The sequence below is a fragment of the Lactuca virosa genome, chromosome 9, assembly GCF_052849685.1.
Source record: "Lactuca virosa cultivar CGN04683 chromosome 9, Lactuca_virosa_CGN04683_v6, whole genome shotgun sequence".
Classification (NCBI taxonomy): Eukaryota; Viridiplantae; Streptophyta; class Magnoliopsida; order Asterales; family Asteraceae; genus Lactuca; species Lactuca virosa.
Window position 1 is genome coordinate 278,426,308 of NC_136434.1, and position 24,176 is coordinate 278,450,483.

The following is a 24,176-nucleotide window of genomic DNA, read 5'->3' on the forward strand; positions in this document are numbered from 1 at the left end:
TAATATTAAACAAACTTTGAAAATTAAATCTAAATTTATTCTTCTATAATATTTCATGTTAGGTGTGATATTCGTGTACTTTTTGGGTTTAAAAAAAATATATATTTAATATAAAAGTTGTGAGCATTATATATATTTTTTAAGAATATATTTACATAAATACAAAGGATATAATGAATAAAGTAAATATTTCAATATATATATATATATATATATATATATATATATATATATATATATATATATATATATGGAAAAGTTCAATAGAAAACCTTTATTAATTAACGAACCAATAAACAAATCCAAAACGACGAAATTTAAAGCGATCAACAGCAAAACGAATGATTGTAGACTTTTACAATTTACGCACAAGCACCAGATTATAACAAAAACTAACTTCCTTTTTTTTAGTTTAATTTTTTTTGTCATGTTTTTTATCGAAAAAAAACAAAATATATTGTTGTTTATGATTTTGTGTCATCTTTCCAAAACGATCCATATTAATATATAAAAATGAATTTTTTTTTCAAAAAAATCCACTTCATTTTCTTTGTTTTTTAAAAAGTTACGGTCTATTCTTTATCGAAAAAAATTAATAAATATATCAAAATTCATATTTTTTGATACTCTTTAAACATAGATTAATATTGATGTTAAAAAAAATTAAATTTCCATTTTAGATTTACATTGTGAATCTGCTCAGATTCACAGTAGAAATAATAGTAATCAGATTCATATTGTGAATTCTCAAAAGTAAATTATATACAGTTTAGATTCACAATGTGAATAAATTAATTTATTGATTTTACAAACTAATTTACGAGTAATCAAAATGTTAAAATATTATAAAACTACATGGAAATATATTTCGATTCATATGTAATTTTACTTAATTTGTGACTAATCAAAGAGTTGGAATAGTAAATCAGATTCACATTGTATATGTTAAAAATAAAATATTTACAGTCACGGTGTCAATCTGAATTGATCGAGTTTTTTATTTTTTTTTAATTGATGTTGATGTTTATTAATAGATGATAGAAAATTGTGATTTTTTATATAATTAGTTTTTTTTTAAAATAAAATTAAATATAGAAAAAAAAACAACAAAATCAAGTAGGTTTTTTTTTCGAAAAAAAAAATTGTTTTTTAAATATCAACATGGATCTCTATGGAAACAAAATAAAAAATCATGAACAACGGTATATTGGGGTTTTTTTTCGATAAAAAATGTAGCCTAAAAAATATTTAAACAAAAAAAAAGAGGTGAGTTATAGGTAAAGATGTGAGTTTTATGATATTATACGGTATATGTGCGTCTAATTGTACAAGTGTACATCAATACCTTTGGCTGTTGATCATTATAATTTCCGATGCTCACGATTGGTTCATTAGTTCCTTGTTGATAACGGTTCTCTATTAAACATCACCCTATATATATATATATATATATATATATATATATATATATATATATATATATATATATATATATAACATATTTACATATTTTTGTAATGATGATGAATTTCTAAAAACTTCTTTACTAATTAGCATATGGTGTTCATTGTGTCATTTACATGGAGCACAAGAGTTTGAGATATCTGATGGACCAGTCAAATCTGAACATGAGGCATCGAGGTGGCTCGATGTGGTAAACGATTATGATTGTGAGATCCTCTATCACCCTTGGAAGGACAGTGTGGTGGCCGATGCCTTGAGCCGCAATGCGGCGTGGACTCCTATCCTGACATTCTGTATCTGAGGATGACAGTGATTGCTCCATTAATAAAGCAGATTCGCAAGGCTCAGGTCGAGGCCTCGAAGTAGAAGCACCGAAAAAGAGAGCATGTAGCGGGTTAGGTGTCCTCTTTTGATTATTATAGTCGGGTTTTGGTGAATTTGCATGTGAGGGTTTGGGTTCCGTATTTTGGTGGTTTATGGAAGATTTTGATGGATGAGGCGCACAATTCGAGATTTTGTATCCATCCGGGAGCGGAAAAGATGTACAGAGACCTTCGAATTGATTATTGGTGGCCCAACATGAAATGGGATGTGGCTTGGTATGCGGAGATGTGTCTAACTTTCAGGAAAGTCAACGTCGAGCATCAGTGACCTGACGGAAAAATGAAGTTGTTGGCTATCCTCATTTGCAAATGGGAAGAGATCACGATGGACTTCATCACAAAGTTATCGCGGACAGCGCGAGGGGTGGATTCGATTTGGGTCATCATGGATCATTGACCAAAAATGCGCATTTTATCCCTAATCAAGAGAGAATCTCCGCATAAAAGTTAGAAGACATCTATATCCGTGAAGTAGTTGCGCGTCACGGAGTCCCGGTATCAGTGGTTTCGGATCGACATGTATGTTTCACTTCCAGATTCTGGAAGAGATTTCACGAGGATTTTGGTACTTAACTACACTTCAGGACAACTTTCGACTGCCAGACTGATGGTCATAGTGAGCAGACTATTCAGACCCTAGAGGATATGCTTCAGGTATGTGTTTTAGACTTTGGTGGTAGTTAGGATTCGTACCTCCCATTGGTTGAGATTTCTTACAACAACAACTACCATGCCAGTATCGATCAATCTCCTTTCGAGATGCTCTATGGAAGGAAGTGTCGGACCCCAATTTGTTGGGGCGAGGTCCGTTAGCGATTCATGGATAGCACGGAGGTGGTTCTCCGGACTACCGAGTTGATACAACAGATATGCGGGAGGTTGCAGACTGCACATAGTCGGTAGAAGAGCTATGCGGATCAGCATCGATCCGATCTTGAGTTTCAGGTTGGCGACATGGTACTTTGATTGTGTCACCTTGGAAGGGTGTCACCCGATTTCGGAAGTGGGTCAAGCTGGGCCCCAGATATATTGGTCCGTTCAAGGTTGTTTCCTGGGTGGGTAGTGTTGCATACCATTTAGAGTTACCGGATGAGCTCAGTCATATTCATAGCACGTTCCACGTATCTCAACTGCCTAAATGCTTGGTTGACAATTCTGTAGTGGTGTCATTGGAGGATATTCAGATAGACGAGAGCCTAAACTGTATAGAGAGACCAGTTGCGATCCTCGATCGGAAGACGAAGACGCTGCACAACAACGAAGTGGGATTAGTGAAGGTGTAATGGCAGCACCAGAAGGGTTCAGAGTGGACATGGGAACCCAAGGAAGAAATGAAAGAGAATTATCTAGAGTTATTTGCAGCAGAGAACTTTGAGGACCAAGTCTGATTCAAGTGGGGGAGAGTTGTAACTCCCATTTCAAGTATGAAATAATCCATTATATTTTTAAGCCTTCATTTTGGGTGGCCACGACGTGGTGGAGCCTCACCACGACGTGGCATTATCTTCAAGGATCGCGGGATTTAAAGACTAGCCATGGCGTTGCAGCTGATTTTAATGAAACCATAATTTTTGAAATTTACACCTTATTTATAGGAATATGAACGGTAGGGTTTATACATCCTTAGCCTCCATCACCCTCAAGCTTCAGAACCCTAACCCTAATTCCTATTTGTGAGTTGTGAGTCCATTTTGGTTGCTTTTGAAGGTAGAAGAGACTTTAGAAAGGATTGTGGTGCTTCTTGGCTGGTGTGAAGATCTCTTTTGGATACCTATGGACCATTGTAAGTGTCCAAGCTCCTTTCTTTATGCTCATATGATGATACATCTCAGAGTTTGTCCCATTTTCTTCTTGTGTGACCGAGTTGGAATGGAAGGATTCCATAAAGTTTGCAACTTTATGGATCCTAGAGGTCCCTTTGAGATAATATGTTGTACATCTGGTGTTCTATGGTGAATGTTATCCTGTGTATGAGTTTGAAGCCTTTTATCACTCTTTTAGACCTAAAATGGAGGAGATGTGCAATGGGCATGCATCTCCATAAAGCAACCAACTTTATGGCTATTAGGGTAAAGAAAAACCCTTTTGGAAAGTTTGGGCTTCTTTCTTTTTTAATTAAGCACTTAATGGTTGAGTTGTACTTCTTGATGACCTTTAGAACATAGGTTTAGAGATCTTGTCTTAAGAGAATGTCTTAATGGATAAAGTTGGAAACTTTATCCATCAAGGTGTTGGGAAGAATTAGATCTGGGTTTTTGAGCCCTTAAAAATGAGTTACAAGCAGCTTATCTCGAATTTGTCATTCAGATTGGTCCCCATGGTGTGACACTAGGCCACCACGACATGGTGACCGAAGATCAGTCGGCTGTTTTGTCGTCTTGCGCCCGTGGTGTGGCCAAGGAAGGCCACGACGTGGAGGGGGTTCTGATGGAATTTTGAATTCTTTGACTTAGACCCAGATCAAGTTTAGACCCGTAGGCTACGACATAGACAAGGATGGCCACGACGTGGAACTCAACTAAAATTTGACTTTGTCTTGACCGTTGACTTTTGATCAACGATTAGTTTTTGGAAGGTGAACTAAGGGACTAACTTGTATGAATGACTAGGTAGGGTATAGCACCTGTATTTCGGTAGTGGAAGCAATAGAAGTTGATTATTGTCGGAGAGGTGAGTTTGTTCACTGTGCTTGTGGGTCGAAGGCAACAATGTAGGCTCAATAGATTATGTATGTAGGATGCTAGCTATCTTTGTGACTCTTGCTTCTGTTTCTATGTATTCCGGGCAGGGCCCATTCTTTAATACCAGGTGGGGCCTGATGTCAGGCAGGGCCCGATGCGAGGCGGGGCCTGCTGAATACCGGGCGGGCGCCCGATTTATGCATGATATTTCGTATTTTATGGAACTCAATAAGCTTTGTGCTTAGGGTTTATGTTTATGTTTCAGGTACTTTCGGTTCCAAAGGGAAGAACTCAACGTAATTGTATCGCATCCACCGGTGTTCCGCATTTTATGACATTGTTTTGTACTCTGATAATTATTTGACACTTTTCTATACTTTGATGGGCATTTGGAGTAAATGAATGGTTGTTTTGGTTAATTTAAAACAAAAATTTTTACTTCGTATTTTTGGGATGTTACACAAACTAATTTAAATGTATCCAAAAAACAGTATCTAAATTTTTTTGGTGACCTTTGGCCACACTTTTAATAAAAAGTGACACTTGCCGTTTTTTTGAAAAATATGACCATAAGTCATTTTTGTACTAGTGATTAACTTACATTAAAAAAAAACACTACTTCTAATTTCACCTTATATTAAAGATGGAACATGAACCCTACCTCAAAAAATAAGAAAATAATTAATACCTCTAGGCTAAAATTCTTTTTAATTTGATTGTTTTCTTGTATTAGTTATGGTAGTTCTAACAAAATTTGAGAGTAAATTATATGGATGGTCCCTATGATTTGGGGTAATTTTGTATGTTTGGTCCCTAACTTTTTTTTAACTTGATCAATTCCAATTGTTTTTTTTTTGTTGCACACTTACTCCCTGTCTCGTATAAAATAACTATCTTTCCCTTTACGGTTTTGTTTTTTAACAAACTAATTATTATTTATAATTAAATTATTAAAATAATAATAAAATCCATAAGCCCACCCCCACCAAAACATATGTCCCACTCTCCTTCTAAAAGAAAAGACAATCAAAACTTAATATGTTCATCTTCAAGAGAGGTGTAAATCAATAGCGAACCAGATCTCTCCCCTATCTCTGCGTGTGAATTCCGATAGAGTTTTACGGTGACCAATCGACCTTTTCACTTTCCCATCTCCTAAGCCATCTATTAAATCAACTAAAAGGCAACAGTGGAGAGGTGAAGTGTCACACCCCGACCGATGACGGAATCACCAGGGTTGCGACGTGAAACGTTGGTTCATAGTTAACAACATACATCGAATATTACAGGATTAAAATAACATTACATTCTTCCAAAGTATGAAAAAGAAGAAATACATTGTTTAGTAAATCCCAAACGACGACTAATACATAATTCAAGTTCTACAAAGCATATAACAAGTGGACCGGTTACTTGGTCAATAGTTTATTTAAGGAGAAATATCCTCCTTAACCTGCAGGTATTCTTCCAGCTTTTAAGATCATGAAGATACATACGTTTTAAAAATACGTCAACAAAAATGTTGATGAACTTTATAGGTTTAGACTCGAATGGTTTATAATCGAAAATACATTTGTGACCTTTTAAGATTATAAATATGTATTTAGTCCACACTTGTAATCCCATACAAGTAAAATAGTTTGGTTCAATGTTTATAACCAAGAAATCATGAGGCGTGAGTATCGTGTTGAAAATATTATAAATACGAATTATATGTAATAATGTTTTCAATACTTATCCATTTTGTTCAAAAGTTCCTTTTTAACGATAAAACTTCTAGATTAAAATTTATGGGTTCTAATATGAGCCTATAACCGGACTATGCAAGCCTCTATAAAGCAGTACCGTGACCAGATGTACTGTGACCATCACAATGCTTCATCGACGTCGTGAAATATATAAGTGACTGAACGATTACACCCGTTTTGACTCGTCAGACGATGATTGTAGCTAGCAACCGCAGGCGGGGCTGTGAACCCATATAGATCTATACAAATGTTCCACGTACCTTTCAGATTAACTGTTATAGCACAGATGGTTTTATACTAAGGTTTTGAGTTATTAGTGATGAAGTGTTTCTCATAGAGAATATCCTTAAATTGTTAGATCTAGTATTTTTGTCGTCATTTGTATTCTGAGCCTTAACAATGTTTGCAATTTCTTTGTCGTCACATTCAAATATATAGTTGTACATACACTATTATACATATATTTTTAAGAGTATGTAAATATGTATGTATATATCATTGAAGGCATAAAAATATTATTTCAATTCTTTGTTTTCTTGAAGCGTTAATAGTCTTTTATAAGTTTTCTTGTTATATAAGATATCTATTTTATAGAAACAATCATATTCTATAAAACTACATATTTTTATAAAATATTACAAGATCACCTTATAAACTCCATTTTTATATAACATATCATTTTTATATAAAAATTATCATATTTTATAAATACTACTTATTTTATAAAATGTTACAAGATCTTTTTATAAACTTCATTTTTATATAAAATAATAATTTTATATTAAAATAATCATGTTTTATAAAAAATACTTATTTTATAAAATGTTACAAGATCTTTTTATAAACTCCATTTTTTATATAAAATAACAATTTTATATATAGAAATAATCAAATTTTACAAAAAGTACTTATTTTATAAAATGTTACAAGGTCTTTTTATAAACTCCATTTTTATATAAAATATTAAATTTATAAAAATAATCATGTTTTATAACATAAATCCAATGGAACACTTACGTATATATAGGTCTAGTTATCTCATATTATATTTACACATTAGACATTGCTTGTAAATAAATTAACAACGTAGGTCCTAAGCCTATACTTTTCTTTGTTTGTTTTATTAATGACCATTCTATCATTAATGGTTAGTTTTGATTATCAGCCAAAAATACTTGCATGGACTTATGTCACAAGCATAATACCAACACATATATTTATATTGACATCTAATATTTCATATACTTGTATTAACGCTACATGAATAACAAAGGAGGCTAGTTTATCATGTATGAAATATTTCTGTATACTCGTTGCATGTTTATTTTGATATAGATAAGATGTTGGGTGGTAACATGTTAGAGAAAATGTTAAGAGTATATGACATATTATGGTATTATACTTTCTTGTCTAGCATGCAAAGTGTCTATGTATCTCCCCAAAAAATTTGTAAAGCTCAAAGAAAAAGGGCCATAAAGACTCACTTTCATTGCGTGTTTTAGTTCGTTTTTTAGAAGTTTTTCGTAGTAAACCGCAAGGGATGATCCGGGGCTGTTTTGGTGACTTTTTAACGAGAGGAATGCTTCCCGTTTTTCAGCTTGGTCGAAGGAGAAGAAACCGAGAACATCAATGGGTTGTTTCACCAACGAAAATAAAGGAACTCGGTGGTGGTGGCAGCGAATCTTGAGGATATTTGGGTTGTTTATTTCGAAAACAAGAAGAAGAAAAAGAATAAGATTGTTTCCTCCTTCTTTTGCTAGAGGAAAACCGAATTCTTACTCCTCTAAATGAGGTCTTCTTTGGGTAATTTTTAAAACAAAGATGATGAGGTGAGTTGGAAGTATTTAAGAGTTTGTGGGTGTCTCAATTGAGGAAACATGCATGGGTATTTATTTACCTAGTCTTCACCAGTAGGCTGGAGTTAAACATATTCATCATGTGTAGGGGCAATGAATGAGGCACATAGTGAGTAGTATGACTATGATGTTTGAAACTATTCCTGATGAAGGCTGCCACATTTGAGGACAAGGTTTTTTATTTCTTATAATTATTCAAATAGTATTTTCATGTGTCATACTATGCATCTCTGCATATGAAGGTGACTATAGATGGAAGGGAAGTATGTAGATGAATAGAGGGTGGTGAATAATTCAATATTCTCATAATTACTTTTCCTAGCACTTTGTACAATGTTTCCTTCAATTTAGAAAAGTTGTCATACAAGCCTTTTATGGAGAATAGGTACATATTGGGTTAATATTATATATATATATATATATATATATATATATATATATATATATATATATATATATATATATATATATGGTGCCATGTATGTTAATGAATATAAATCATTCTAAACAAATGAAAGTGATTTAATTAAGCAAGTGGTTAGTGGCATCCCATCAGTGATATTTAACCCATTCAAAATAAATCCTCACTTCATGTGTTCTGTTACGATATTCGTTAGTTTTCTTATCGTTAGACAAGATTTTTAATAAGTTGGGATATTTGGCAAATGACTATAAATTTTTGTGTCATATATATATATATATATATATATATATATATATATATATATATATATATATATATATATATATATATATATATATATATATATATATATATATATATATATAATTCCACCGTTTTATTCCTTGGTTATAATATAACAATTTTTATTGCAGCGGTTTGGTCGACGTTTTTTGACCTAAAATTACCATTTGTTACATTCTCCCCCCGTTAAAAGAATTTCGTCTTGAAATTTAACTTGTTATCGGGGCATCTTTGAACAATTTAGGATATTTCTACATCATCTGATTTTCCCGTTCCCAAGTGAACACTGGTCCTCTCTGAGAGTTCCAACATACCTTCACAATAAGTATGCGGCTCTGTCTCAATCGTTTTATTTCTCGGTCCATTATCTCTATGGGCTCTTCAATGAAATGAAGTTTTGTGTTCAATTGGATTTCCTCAAGAGGTATTTTGAGTGTGTCGTCAGACAGACACTTTTTCAAGTTCGATACATGGAAAACATCATGTACCCTTTCTAACTATTGAGGTAGTTCGAGTCGATACACAACAGGACCAATCCTTTCCAGGACCTTAAATGGTCCTATATATCGTGGGTTCAGTTTTCCTCTCTTTCCGAACCTGATCATTCCATTCCAAGGTGATACCCTCAACATGACTCTGTCCCCTACCTGAAATTCTAAGGGTCTACGCCTTACGTCAGAATAACTCTTCTGACGATCGCGTACATTCCTCAGTCTATCCCTGATTTGCACTATCTTCTCGGTTGTCTCGTGAATTATCTCGGGTCCAGTCCGTAGAGTATCTCCTGAATTTACCTTGGCCAATTGGGTGTCTCCAACCTCTGCCCAACATAGTGGCGATCGACATTTCCTTCCATACAATGCTTCAAATGGTGCGGCCTTTATGCTGGTGTGATAGATATTGTTATAGGAAAAATCAATCAAGGGAAAATGAGTGTCCCATGAATTCCCAAAGTCTATCACACAGGCTCGGAGCATGTCTTCCGGAGTTTAGATGGTCTGTTCACTCTGACCATCTGTCTGAGGATGGTAAGTCGTGCTCATGTCTAGACGGGTACCTAAGGACTTTTGCAATGATTGCCAAAATCGGGAGGTGAATCTAATGTCTCTGTCAGATATAATAGATATTGGGACTTCGTGTAGTCTAAAAATTTCCTTCAGGTATGTTCTGGTTAACTTTTCCATCTTGTCTGTCTCCTTAATTGGTAGGAAATGGGCAGACTTTGTAAATCTATCGACCACCACCCATATTGTGTTGTAACCACATGGTGTTCTGGGTAACTTGGTAATGAAGTCCATAGTGATTGGTTCCCACTTCCATTCAGGTATCTCTGGTTGTTGTAGCAAACCCGAAGGTTTTTGATGTTCTTCCTTAACTTTAGAACAAGTTAGACACTTGCTCACGTGTGTGGCAATCTCAGCTTTCATGTTTGGCCACCAGTACAACATCTTTAAGTCGTGATACATCTTATCGGAGTCTGGGTGAACGGAATATTTCGTCTTATGAGCTTCGTCCATGACTAGGCTCCTGACGTTTCCGAATTTGGGTGTCCAGATTCAGTTCATGAAGTATCGCGTTCCGTTGTTTCTAAGATTGAATTGCTTATCCATTCCTCGCAAGGCCTCGTCCGAAATGTTTTCTTCCTTTACAGCTTCAAATTTGGCTTCTCTTATCTGTGTACTGAGGTTAGAATTGATAGTCATGGTTAGTGCTCGTATGCATCTGGGTTTGACGTGTTCCTTACAACTTAGTGCATCTGCCATAACATTTTCCTTCCTGGGATGATAGCGAATTTCACACTCGTAATCATTTAGTAATTCAACCCATTTTCGTTGTCTCATATTTAGCTCCTTTTGATCAAGATGTGTTGGAGACTCTTATGGTCGGTAAAGATAGTACAATTTGTACCATACAGGTAGTGTCTCCATATTTTGAGTGCAAAAGTCACTGCTCCTAATTCAAGGTCACGAGTTGTGTAATTGGCCTCATGCACCTTGAGTTGCCTAATTCAAGGTCACGAGTTGTGTAATTGGCCTTAAAAGTCACTTTTTCATGAGACACGTCGCAGTAGACGACGAAGTCTTCAGTTCCCTCTGGGAGTGATAGGAATGGTGCACAACACAACATTTGTTTTAACTTCTGGAATGCATCCTCCTTCTTGTATTCCCAGATAAACTTCACATCCTTCTATGTCAATGCAGTTAGAGGTTTGGCAGTCTTAGAGAAGTTCTCGATAAATCTCCGGTAGTAGTCGGCAAGGCCTAAAAACTGGCCTCATGAGTTGTGTAATTCAAGGTCACGATAAATCTCCTAATTCAAGGTCACGAGTTGTGTAATTGGCCTCATGCACCTTGAGTTGCCTAATTCAAGGTCACGAGTTGTGTAATTGGCCTTAAAAGTCACTTTTTCATGAGACACGTCGCAGTAGACGACGAAGTCTTCAGTTCCCTCTGGGAGTGATAGGAATGGTGCACAACACAACATTTGTTTTAACTTCTGGAATGCATCCTCCTTCTTGTATTCCCAGATAAACTTCACATCCTTCTATGTCAATGCAGTTAGAGGTTTGGCAGTCTTAGAGAAGTTCTCGATAAATCTCCGGTAGTAGTCGGCAAGGCCTAAAAACTGGCGCACTGCGGTTGGTGTTCTTGGTGCTTCCCAGTTCCTGATTGCTTCAATTTTTGCGGGGTCCACATGTATTCCTTTGTTACTTACGACGTGTCCTAAGAAGTGTACTTATTTGATCCAAAATTCGCAAGTGGAGAATTTTGCATACAGTTTCTCTTTTCTTAGCAGTTACAATATTAATCGTAGATGTTTGACGTGTTCTTCCTTTGTGTGTGAGTATATCAGGATATCGTCAATAAATAAAATCACAAAATCATCTGAATAAGGCTTGCAAACACGGTTCATGAGGTCCATGAATACCGCACGGGCATTCGTCAAACCGAAAGGCATAACTAGAAACTCGTAATGTTCGTACCGAGTTCTGAAAGCCGTTTTTGGTACATCTGATTCCATTAATTCAAGTTGGTGATATCCTGAACGCAGATCTATCTTGGAATAGTAGCTAGAGCCTTGTAATTGGTCAAACAAGTCATCGATTCTTGGGAGTGGATAACGGTTCTTGATGGTTAATTTTTTCAGCTCCCGGTAATCGACACACATTCTGAAGGATCCATCTTCCTTCTTGACAAATAAAACTGGTGCTCCCCAAGGTGAGAAACTTGGTCTTATGAAGCCTTTGTCAAGAAGTTTCTGCAGTTGGCTTGAGAGCTCTTGTATCTCTGTGAATGGTTTTGAGCATTCTAACATTCCTATGGTGTACATGCAACCCTAGAAACCTTGGATCTATGTTTTGTCTATGATACATGCAAAATTGTTTTTCCAAGGTTCATAACCTATCTAGCATACATGGGGAACTTTTAATACATAAAAGTTAGTAGGAAATACATACGTTGTAGTAGTTTGGATTCCTTGAAAACCTTGTGAGCCTAGCACCTTAAGTGTGATGCCTCAAATGTCTCACACAACACCAAATGCACTTGGAATAACTTAGAGAGAAATGAAGAACACTTAGAAATCAGCTAGCCCTCACTTGTATGCTTAGTGGCCGATTTTGGTGAACAAAGTGAAGCTTATATAGTGTGTTACAATTAGGGTTACACCATGTAAACCCTAATTGTCATGACTTTTCATTTCCATGACCCATGGGTTCTATAACCACCATGGAGCATCCATGGAGCATCCTATGGGTTTTAGCCCAACTTGATAATCCATGAAGCATTAGCCCACTATATAAGTATGGATGATTTACACAATCAACCCATATATTTAATTAGTCTTCTTTTGATCACTTAATTAATTCCAAATTAATTCTTGATCAATACTAACTAAATAATACTATTAATATATTAGAACTTATAATATATTAATAAACCTTAAGTGTTATTTCTCTCATTTTAGTCTATCCAAATGCATGATGCCATGCAACCCAAATGGACCATGCTAATCGGGTCAAGTACATTCCAGAAATAGTTATGAACTTAGACACCTAATCCAACAATCTCCCACTTGGATAAGTCTAATAACTATAACTGCAAGAATGACTTCAGGAACCGATCAGCAATCGTAGCTCTTTCAAGGTATCTCGGAACTGAGATGATGATGATATGCCATTTAAGATAAGTGATCATATACTCCTCTGTTCTAGATATCAGCCGGACAAATACATGGAACAATGTCTTACTTATTGTCCAGCAGTTTGTTTCCCGATTTCCGATTTGTTTGACATAGAACTTAATTGAACACATCAACTTAGTTCTGAACGGGCCCGGTACATGGGTCAACACAAAATCATCGAGGGGCCCAGATATCGCTTCTAATCGAAGAAGGAACAGATAAACTTCAACTCATATGCTTGTTCTACTACTTGTTGAATCATACACAAAGGCACATTTTATAACATCGAGTTACCAATGCGTTTTCGTACAATCAATGCATAACCAACTCATAGGCAACAAGTCATATCTCTAGGTTTGAAGACTTACATGATATTACCGTCTCGCGATCACTCGAGATCAATTCCATGAAGTGATACCAGCGAGCGTGGGTTGAATCCAATACTCAGAACTTATGAGCACTCATGAGTGTTGTAGCCATGTCCAACATCTTAGACCTCTACAACCAACTCATGACAGTATTGATTCATACCTACTTCCAACATATGACCGACTGTGGAGAATTCGAATAATATGATATACCAAACATAATTATTCTGGAAGTCAAAACATGCAAAATGAAACGATAGTAAACGATTGACAAAAGATAGCAACACTTTACTCATAAATAAATACAACTTTTATTCATCATCAAATGTCAATTACACTTTACACATTTCAAAGCTATCTAACTACTAAAACTAATATCATCCTTCAGCCCTATGCGCCTCGCATGTTGGAGATGCTTAACCCTACCCAGTCCCTTCGTGAGGGGATCTGCTAGGTTCTCATCCGATGATACCCTCTTTGCCACGAGGAGTCCTTCTTCTATTCGATGTCTGATGAAATGGTATTTTCTGTCGATGTGTCTGGATCTCCCATGATCCCTTGGTTCCTTGGCTAAGGCAACTGCACTTTCACTATCACAGAAAATCTCTATGGGCTCCTTTATAGCTGATACAACTCCAAGGTCTCCAATGAAGTTCTTTAGCCATATAGCCTCCTTTGCTGCCTTGCTTGCCGCTATATACTCTGATTCGCAAGTTGAATCAGCCACTGTCTTCTGCTTGGAACTTTTCCAAGAAATTATCCTCCGTTTCAGGTAAAGACCCTGCCTGACCGAGAGCGGAAATTATCCCTATCAGTCTGAAAGCTAGCATTACTATACCCTTCTACTCTCAAGTCATCACTCCCACCGAGGGTAAGGACCCAGTCCTTAGTCCTCTGCAGGTACTTGAGAATGTTCTTTACCGCAGTCCAGTGAGCCTTGCCAGGGTTCCCCTGATATCTGCTGACCATGCTCAATGAAAAGGCCACGTCAGGACGAGTACAAGTCATAGCATACATGATCAAGCCTACAGCTGAAGCATAAGGTACTCGACTCATCTCAGCTATCTCAGCCTCTGTACTCGGGCTCTGAGTCTTACTCAGTCTAGCGTTACTCTGGATCGGTAACTCTCCTTTCTTGGAATTATGCATGTTGAATCTATTCAGCACCTTCTCCAAGTAGGTACTCTGACTAAGTCCAATTAGTCTTTTACTCCGGTCTCTCAGAATCCTTATCCCAAGGATATAGGTAGCTTCTCCAAGGTCCTTCATAGCGAAACACTTCCCAAGCCAGGACTTCACTTCCTGCATAGTTGGGATGTCATTTCCTATGAGTAGTATGTCATCCACATACAATACCAAAAAGCTAACTCTACTCCCACTAGCCTTGACATATACACAGGACTCATCTTCACTCCTCGAAAATCCAAACTCTTTGACTTTCTCATCGAAACAAAGATTCCATCTACGAGGTGCTTGTTTAAATCCATAGATGGATTTCTCAAGCTTACACACTCTATTAGGGTACTCTGCACTGACAAAACCCTCTGGCTGACTCATATAAACATCCTCAGGCAACTTTCCATTAAGGAAAGCGGTTTTGACATCCATTTGCCATATTTCATAGTCATGAAACGCAACAATGGCTAGCATAACCCTAATAGACTTAATCTTTGCTACTGGTGAAAAGGTCTCATCATAATCAACTTCTGGAGTTTGAGAAAAGGACTTTGCAACCAGTCGCGCCTTATAAGTGTGTACATTACCATCCATGTCGGTCTTCTTCTTGAAGATCCACTTGCACCCAACTGTCTTACGACCTGGTACATTGTCAACCAAGTTCCAAACTTGATTGTCATACATGAACTGTATCTCGCTGTCCATAGCCTCTTTCCATTTAGCAGCCTCAGGGCCTGCCATGGCTTCCGTGTAGCTGTTAGGTTCATCCATACTTACCAGTGTGCTATCACTGATAAGTGTATCACCTTCCGCAGTAATATGGAAACCATAGTAATGCTTAGATGCATTCCTAACTCTCGTGGAACGCCTCAGAGGTACAGACTCTTCTGTCGGATCAACAGGAGTTTCCTCCTCAGGTTGATTGCTAGGATTTGAGGTTCCTTCACCACTTGACTCTTGAATTTCTTCAAGGTCAATTTGCCTCCCACTGTTTCCTTGGCTTATGAATTCTCTCTCGTGAAAGACTCTTCTCCTTGCTACAAAGACCACATTGTCACTAGGTCTGTAGAAGAGGTAACCAAAGGATCCCTGTGGGTAGCCGATGAAAATACACCTCTCACTTCGAGGTTCGAGCTTATCGTGAGACTCGCACCTCACAAAAGCCTCGCAACCCCAAATCTTGGTGTGGTCCAGATTGGGAACTTTTCCGGTCCACATCTCATGAGGTGTTTTGGCAACCTTATTTTTAGGGACTAGATTAAGCATATGGGCGACAGTCTCTAAGGCATACCCCCAGAATGAGATTGGTAGCAAAGCTCGACTCATCATGGAACGAACCATATCCAACAAGGTTCAATTGTGCCTCTCAGCCACACCATTCAACTGCGGTGTCCTGGGAGGTGTCAATTGTGAGATAATCCCACATTCCTTAAGATAGTCAAGGAACTCTATACTAAGATACTCACCACCTCGATCGGATCGAAGCATCTTAATGTTCCTGCCCAATTGATTCTCCACTTCCTGTTTAAACTCTTTGAACTTTTCAAAGGTCTCTGACTTATGCTTGATTAAGTAGACATATCCATATCTACTAAAATCATCAATAAAAGTCACATAATAACGATTAGCGTCCCTTGTGGCAGTTTTGAAGGGTCCACACACATCAGTGTGTACAAGATCCAACAAACCTTCACCCCTAGCACAGGTACCAGTGAAGGGTGACTTTGTCATTTTCCCAAGTAAGCATGATTCACAACTATCATCTGACTTTAAATCAAATGACTCCAAGACCCCATCCTTTTGGAGTTGGCCTATGCGTTTCTTGCTTACATGTCCAAGACGACAATGCCATAATGATGCTTTATCCAAGTTATTATTACAAGAATCAATACACAACACATTATTTCCTAGATTGTCTACAACCGACACAACTTCATACACACCATCACAAGGTAATGCTTTAAAATAAAGAACATTATTAAAGAAAGCATAAATACCACCACTATCATTATCAAATGAAAAGGTAAAACCTTGTTTGTACAAAGCATGAAAGGAAATAATATTTCTTTCCATTTCAGGCGAGTAACAACATTTATTCAAATCTACTGTAAACCCACTACTTAGCAACAAAGAATAAACTCCAATCTTGGTGACAGATGAAGCTTTCTTATTCCCCTTGATCAAGTTTATCTTTCCATGCTCCACATTCTCACTTCTTCTTAGACCCTGCAAATAAAAAAAAATATGAATACCACAACCGGTATCAAGGACCCAAGAGTTAGAATAGGGTGAGTTATTAGACAATATAGTGTAAATACCTGCATGGTTGGGTTTTACTTTCCCATCCTTAACATCTTGCTGGTACTTTGGGCAGTTTCACTTCCAATGCGACTTTTCATGACAATAGAAGCATTCAGCCTCTTTAGGGTTCGCAGAAGGAGTGACAAAACCTTTCTTGGTTCCACTTGAAGAGGAGTCATCAAAGGAATTTCCCTTGGTACCCTTCGAAGGGATCTTCCTCTTCTTTCCTTTGCCTTGCCCGATTGCCAAGACAGGGGCCGCGGTAGGAGTAGAAGTAGTAACAACCGACTTACCTTTAAGACCACTTTCCGCGGTCTTCAAAAGTCCTTGAAGTTTGCTGGGTGTAACTTCCTCCTTGTTCATGTGGTATGTCATGCGGAATTGATCATAACATGAAGGTAAGGAGTGCAAAATGATATCTATTGCCAACTCCTCTGGGAAGTTCGCATTCAGTTTCAGCAAACGGTCCACATACCTTTGCATTTTCTGCATGTGGCCCGTGATGGGTTCACCATCCTTCATTCTGGTTGTTATCATGGAGGAGATGATTTCATATCGCTCTTGACGAGCACTCTGATGGTAGCGGTCCATCAAATCCTGGTGCATCTCAAAAGGATAGTGGTCCTCATAGGACTTTTGGAGCTCGGCTGTCATAGTGGCCAACATGATGCATGCCACTTTGGTAGCATCCCTTTCATGGGCCTGATATTCAGCGATCTCCTCAGGAGTAGCAATCGGCTCGAGTTCCTTAAGCTCCTTGTCGAGGACATATTCCTTGTCCTCATAACGAGTGACCATCCTGATGTTCCGGATCCAATCCATAAAGTTGGAACCATCAAAGATGACTCTCCCATAAAGGTTCATGAGAGAGAAGGAGCCGGTAGGGTTTGAGCCAGAAGCAGCATTGTTGGAAGACATATGAAAAGAAGAAAGACAAGTTTAGATTAGATATAAAGATAGTCCTTAATAAAACACCCAAATGTAATATTAAGGCTAGGACCCAACACAATATTTTATAACTTAGAAGAGGGATGCCGTAATCCAAGCTATAAAATATTTGAAGGTAGGTGAATGACGATTCACCAATTTCCACCATGAAAAACGAAATAAATTATTAGGTTTTAATTGGTTTTGAAACTCCTAGATTCTTTGAGATTCATTGAAATTTTCAATGGAATGTTTCAATCTCGAGTGTGCCCTTCAGGTTTTGTGACTGGGATGCCGAGGATCACAAAACAAGGTGTGAAGTAACCATGCAAATTACTTGGTACCCTTAATATTTACCCCTCAATCGATGTTCCGGTTAACCACACGCGCTCCACCGATACTATGATAAATATTAAGTTACCCTTTGCCTACCTTGTTAAGTCCAGGTTAGTGTGCCGGTTAACCACACACACTCCACTAACGACTTAATCAAAGTGCAAAGTGTAATTTCATGGGTTAGCACCTTATTCACATTTTCCTAAAGTAACTGAGATTGGGAATTTATAAAAAAAACATTTAGTTACTTTATATTCATCATACTTTTAATGAAGATTTAAAAGTCCTTGTCCTACCCATTCGGCTAACGACCCTCCACCAGTCAAGGAAACGGTGGGTGAGAGTGGACACCCATTAACCTGCCATTTTATAGGCAACAACCTTATACCTCCCTTATAGACCGACTTCGTGAATGAGGCCTACTAACGGTAAAACGACTTGTTTTTATACATATATAATTATTATTAAACTTATAATAATATAAAGTATAAGGGTTGAATTTTAACTTTTAAAATTCTAGGGGTTGGAACTAAAGTTTTTTTTAAAGTGACTTTACATGTTCCAAAACTTGAGGGCAATTTTTTTAAATTTCAAAACTTTTCATCTTTCATAACTTATGAGTTAATGATGTAATAAAATGAGTGACTTTTCATTTTATGTAACCTATGTGTTTAATAATGGACTTTAAAAGAATGACTTTTGGTAATCCATAACTTGAGAACAAATTATGGATTCCATTAAAACACATAATGATCATGAATTAAACATTAAACAATTTTAACAAGTAACTCCTATGATCTATCAAGAACTCATAAGAACATGAATATTCATATCAAAATTTCAAGAACATATGAACACATATAAACATGGAATTTTGATATTAGCCATTGTAAATGGATTAGAACAACCATTACACCATCTAAAACAAGTTTTATAACACCAAAACAGTTTAGGGTAATGTTTCTAGACCATTTCCAATAGCAAAACTCGAAAATTTGCATTCAGGGGCTCCTACTCGTCGAGTGCAAGATCCTACTCGTCGAGTAGGATGAATTTGGTCATGGACTCGTCGAGTCCCCCCATGGACTCGGCGAGTTCATGCTTCAGAGTGCAGAAAAACTGAGTTTTTTCAACAATTTGCATCAAGTATCAAATAAACAAGCCTAGTCTCTAATACCACTTAAGGGTTTTGAGCATTCTAACACTCCTATGGTGTACATGCAACCCTAGAAACCTTGGATCTATGTTTTGTCTATGATACATGCAAAATTGTTTTTCCAAGGTTCATAACCTATCTAGCATACATGGGGAACTTTTAATACATAAAAGTTAGTAGGAAATACATACCTTGTAGTAGTTTGGATTCCTTGAAAACCTTGTGAGCCTAGCACCTCAAGTGTGATGCCTAAAATGTCTCACACAACACCAAATGCACTTGGAATAACTTAGAGAGAAATGAAGAACACTTAGAAATTGGCTAGCCCTCACTTGTATGCTTAGTGGCCGATTTTGGTGAACAAAGTGAAGCTTATATAGTGTATTACAATTAGGGTTACACCATGTAAACCCTAATTGTCATGACTTTTCATTTCCATGACCCATGGGTTCTATAACCACCATGGAGCATCCTATGGGTTTTAGCCCAACTTGATAATCCATGAAGCATTAGCCCAATATATAAGTATGGATGATATACACAATCAACCCATATATTTAATTAGTCTTCTTTTGATCACTTAATTAATTCCAAATTAATTCTTGATCAATACTAACTAAATAATACTATTAATATATTAGAACTTATAATATATTAATAAACCTTAAGTGTTATTTCTCTCATTTTAGTCTATCCAAATGCATGATGCCATCCAACCCAAATGGACCATGCTAATCGGGTCAAGTACATTCCAGAAATAGTTATGAACTTAGACACCTAATCCACCACTCTGATGGAGCCAGTCTGTAAGGTGATTTGGCTACCAGGGCCGCGACGAGGGTTAGATCAATCCTGAGCTCAACTTGTCGGTTTGGCGGCAATCCAGGTAGATCTTCTGGAAACACATCGGGGTAGTCACATACTTGTTGTATGTATTTTATCTCCTTTTCCTTGTTCTTTTTATCTACTATGTGAGCCAAAAAGGCGTAATATTTCTTGTGTAGATATTTGTGAGCCTTTGTGCAAGAGACTAACTTTAGGTTTTGTCCCGATTTATCCCTATAAATCGTCATGATCTCCCCATTGGGTAGGGTCAACCGTACAATCTTCTCGTAGCATTGGATCTCAGTATGATGAGGGGAAAGCCAATCCATTCCTACAATAATGTCGAAGCTTCCGATAGGCATCTGCATAAGGTTTATATGAAATATGTGGTCATTTAGAGTTAGTGTGCAATCTATCAATATTTCAGTAGTGCTCTCTATCTGACCGTTTGCTACTTCTACTTCGTATGCTACTTCTAAATTCCTAATCTCATGGCTTAAAAGTTGTTTAAATTTTGGAGTTACAAAAATTTTATCGGAACTTGAGTCAAAAAGTATTGTAGCATACAAGTTATTGACGATAAACGTACCAGTGACCACTGATGGGTCTTGAATGGTGTCCTTGTGTCCAATAACAAATGCTCTTCCGTGATCATTTCCCGTCTTTCCCTTCAGCTTTGGGCAATATCGTTTGAAGTGTCCCTTTTCGCCACACTCATAACATGTCCTTACTCCTCCTCTTCCTCCTGCCCCAGTGCCAATCTTCTGATTTCTCGCTGCTCCTGCCGGGATCTTACAAAAGGGGGCGGTATGTCCCTTTCGTTTGCAGTTAGTGCATTGAAAACACTCCCCGATGTGGTTTCGGTTTCAGGTGACACACAAGGGGTGTTCTCCTGCATAGTTTTTCTGGGGTGTGGGTGTTAGGATTGCTGTTGCAACATAGACCTTTTTTCTTTTCGCTGCGTGTGTATATCCTCCATCCGCTTTCCGTTTGTCGGGTTCAACCCTAGGAGTTTCAACTTTTGCCTCCAAGGATACTCGACTGACCTCGTTGTTGGTCAAACGTTTGATTAGGTTCTTAACACTTTCTTAGCTTGTAACTCTTGAAGAAATGACCATTCCCTTGATTTGAGGTGCCAACCCCCAAATATAGCGTTCAATCTTTTTGTGCTCCAGCGTTACAAGCGTCGGGCACAACAGGGAAAGGTAGATGAACCTCATAGTGTAAGCTTTAATGTCCGAACATTTCATTTTTAGGTTCCAGAGTTCATTTTCTAGGTTTCGGATCTCATCTCTGTGATTTCATCATATATTAAGGTTTTCTTAGTATTTCGTACCACTATTGTCATTTTTTTCTTTTAATTTTAACTAAGATTTTTACAAGATTTTTAACAAATCAACTATTTCTCTTAGGTTAGGTAGTGCATAAATATGACCATAATAAAACTTAGGTGCGCAACTAGGTTTAGTTGTGGTACGAATCATGTACTAAGGAACCTAGTTGAATATTTTATTTTTAATTCCTTGTATTTTTCTTATCTTGGATTAGTGTTTTCTCATCGAGGAACTGAGTTTTTATATAAATCTATATATTGTTTATGTGTGTGTATTATAAATTATCATTTGTTTACGTCGGGAGGTATAATTAATAATACTTATTATTCATAGATTTATTTGAAATAAATCTAAGCATGGGGTCTTTATCATTAAGAACATAATTATTAAGTATTATAGATCTATGGGGATAGACTTAAGGATTTTAGTTTTAAGAATGACTAGACCTACAAGAGTAAGCCCTTAGACTATATTTGTCCTCGTCTAAGGAAAATACTATCCGCTATAGTCGTTTAGCTCTGATACCAAACTGTCACACCCCGACCGATGGCGGAATCATCGGGGTTGCGACGTGAAATGTTTGGTTCATAGTTAACAACATACATCGAATATTACAGGATTAAAATAACATTACATTCTTCCAAAGTATGAAAAAGAAGAAATACATTGTTTAGTAAATCCCAAACGACGACTAATACATAATTCAAGTTCTATAAAGCATATAACAAGTGGACCGGTTTATAAGGAGAAATATCCTCCTTAACGTGCAGACATTCTTCCAGCTTTTAAGATCCTGAATATACGTACGTTTTAAAAATACGTCAACAAAAATGTTGGTGAGCTTTATAGGTTTAGACTCAAACGGTTTATAATCGAAAATACATTTGTGACCTTTTAAGATTATAAATATGTATTTAGTCCACACTTGTAATCTCATACAAGTAAAATAGTTTGGTTCATTGTTTATAACCAAGAAATCATGAGTCCAAAGTATCATGTTGAAAATATTATAAATACGAATTATATATAATAATGGTTTCAACACATTTCCATTTTGTTCAAAAGTTCATTTTTAACGATAAAACTTCTACATTAAAATTTAGGGGTTCTAATATGAGCCTATAACCGAACTATGGACGCGCAAGCCTCTATAAAGTAGTACGGTGAGCAGATGTACTGTGACCATCACAACGCTTCATCGACGTCGTGAAATATATAAGTGACTGAACGATTACGTCCGTTTTGACTCGTCAGACGATGGTTGTTGCTAGCAACCGCAGGCGGGGCTGTCAACCCGTATAGATCTATACCAATGTTCAACGTTCCTTTCAGATTAACGGTCAGAGAGCTTTATGCTAAGGTTTTGAGTTATTAGTGATAAAGTGTTTCTCATACAGAATATTCTTAAATTGTTAAGTCTAGTATTTTTGTCGTCATTTGTATTCCGAGCCTTAACAATGTTTGCAATTTATTTGTCGTCACATTCAAATATATATTTATACATGCACTATTATACATATACTTTAAGAGTAATGTAAATATGTATGTATATATCATTGAAGGCATAAAAATATTATTTCAATTCTTTGTTTTCTTGAAACGTTAATAGTCTCTTCATAAGTTTTCTTTTTATATAAAATATCTATTTTATATAAACAATCATATTATATAAACTACATATTTTTATAAAATATAACAAGATCTCCTTATAAACTACATTTTTATATAAAATATCATTTTTATATAAAAATTATCATATTTTATAAATACTACTTATTTTATAAATGTTACAAGATCTTTTTATAAGCTTCGTTTTTATATAAAATAACAATTTTATATAAAAATAATCATGTTTTATAAAAACTAATTACTTTATAAAATGTTACAATATCTTTTTTTAATCTCCATATTTTATATTAAATAACAATTTTATATAAAACAATCATATTTTATAAAAAAAACTACTTATTTTATAAAATGTTACAAGGTCTTTTTATAAACTTCATTTTTATATAAAATAACAATTTTATATAAAAATAATCATGTTTTATAACATAAATCCCATAGAACACTTATGTATATATAGGTCTAGTTATCTCATATTATATTTACACTTTAGACATTGCTTGTAAATAAATTAACAAAGTAGGTCATAAACATAGACTTTTCTTTGTTTGTTTTATTAATGACCATTCTAACACTAATGATTAGTTTTGATTATCAACCAAAAACACTTGCATGGACTTATGTCACAAACATAATACAAACTTATATATTTATATTGGCATCTAATATTTCATATAATTGTTTTAATTCTACATGAACAACAAAGAAGGCTAGTTTATCATGTATGAAATATTTTTGTATACTCGTTGCATGTTTGTTTTGATATAGAAAAGATGTTGTGTGGTAACACGTTAGAAAAAATGTTAAGAGTATATGACATATTGTGGTATTATACTTTCTTGTCTAGCATGCAAAATGTCTATCCCAAAAAAAAAATTCCGGTGTTGCCCTCCCTCCTTGAGGTTGAGGGTTCAAGTCCCACTGTAGACATAGGTGGAATAATTTAGGACTAGTTTAGTATAATATTGTATTTGCCGTTCCAAAAAAACAATCTCCCCCCAAAATTTGTAAAACTCAAAGAAAAGGGGCCATAACGAGTCACTTTCATTGCGTGTTTTGGTTCGTTTTTGAGAAGTTTTTCGTAGTAAACCGCAAGGGATGATCCGG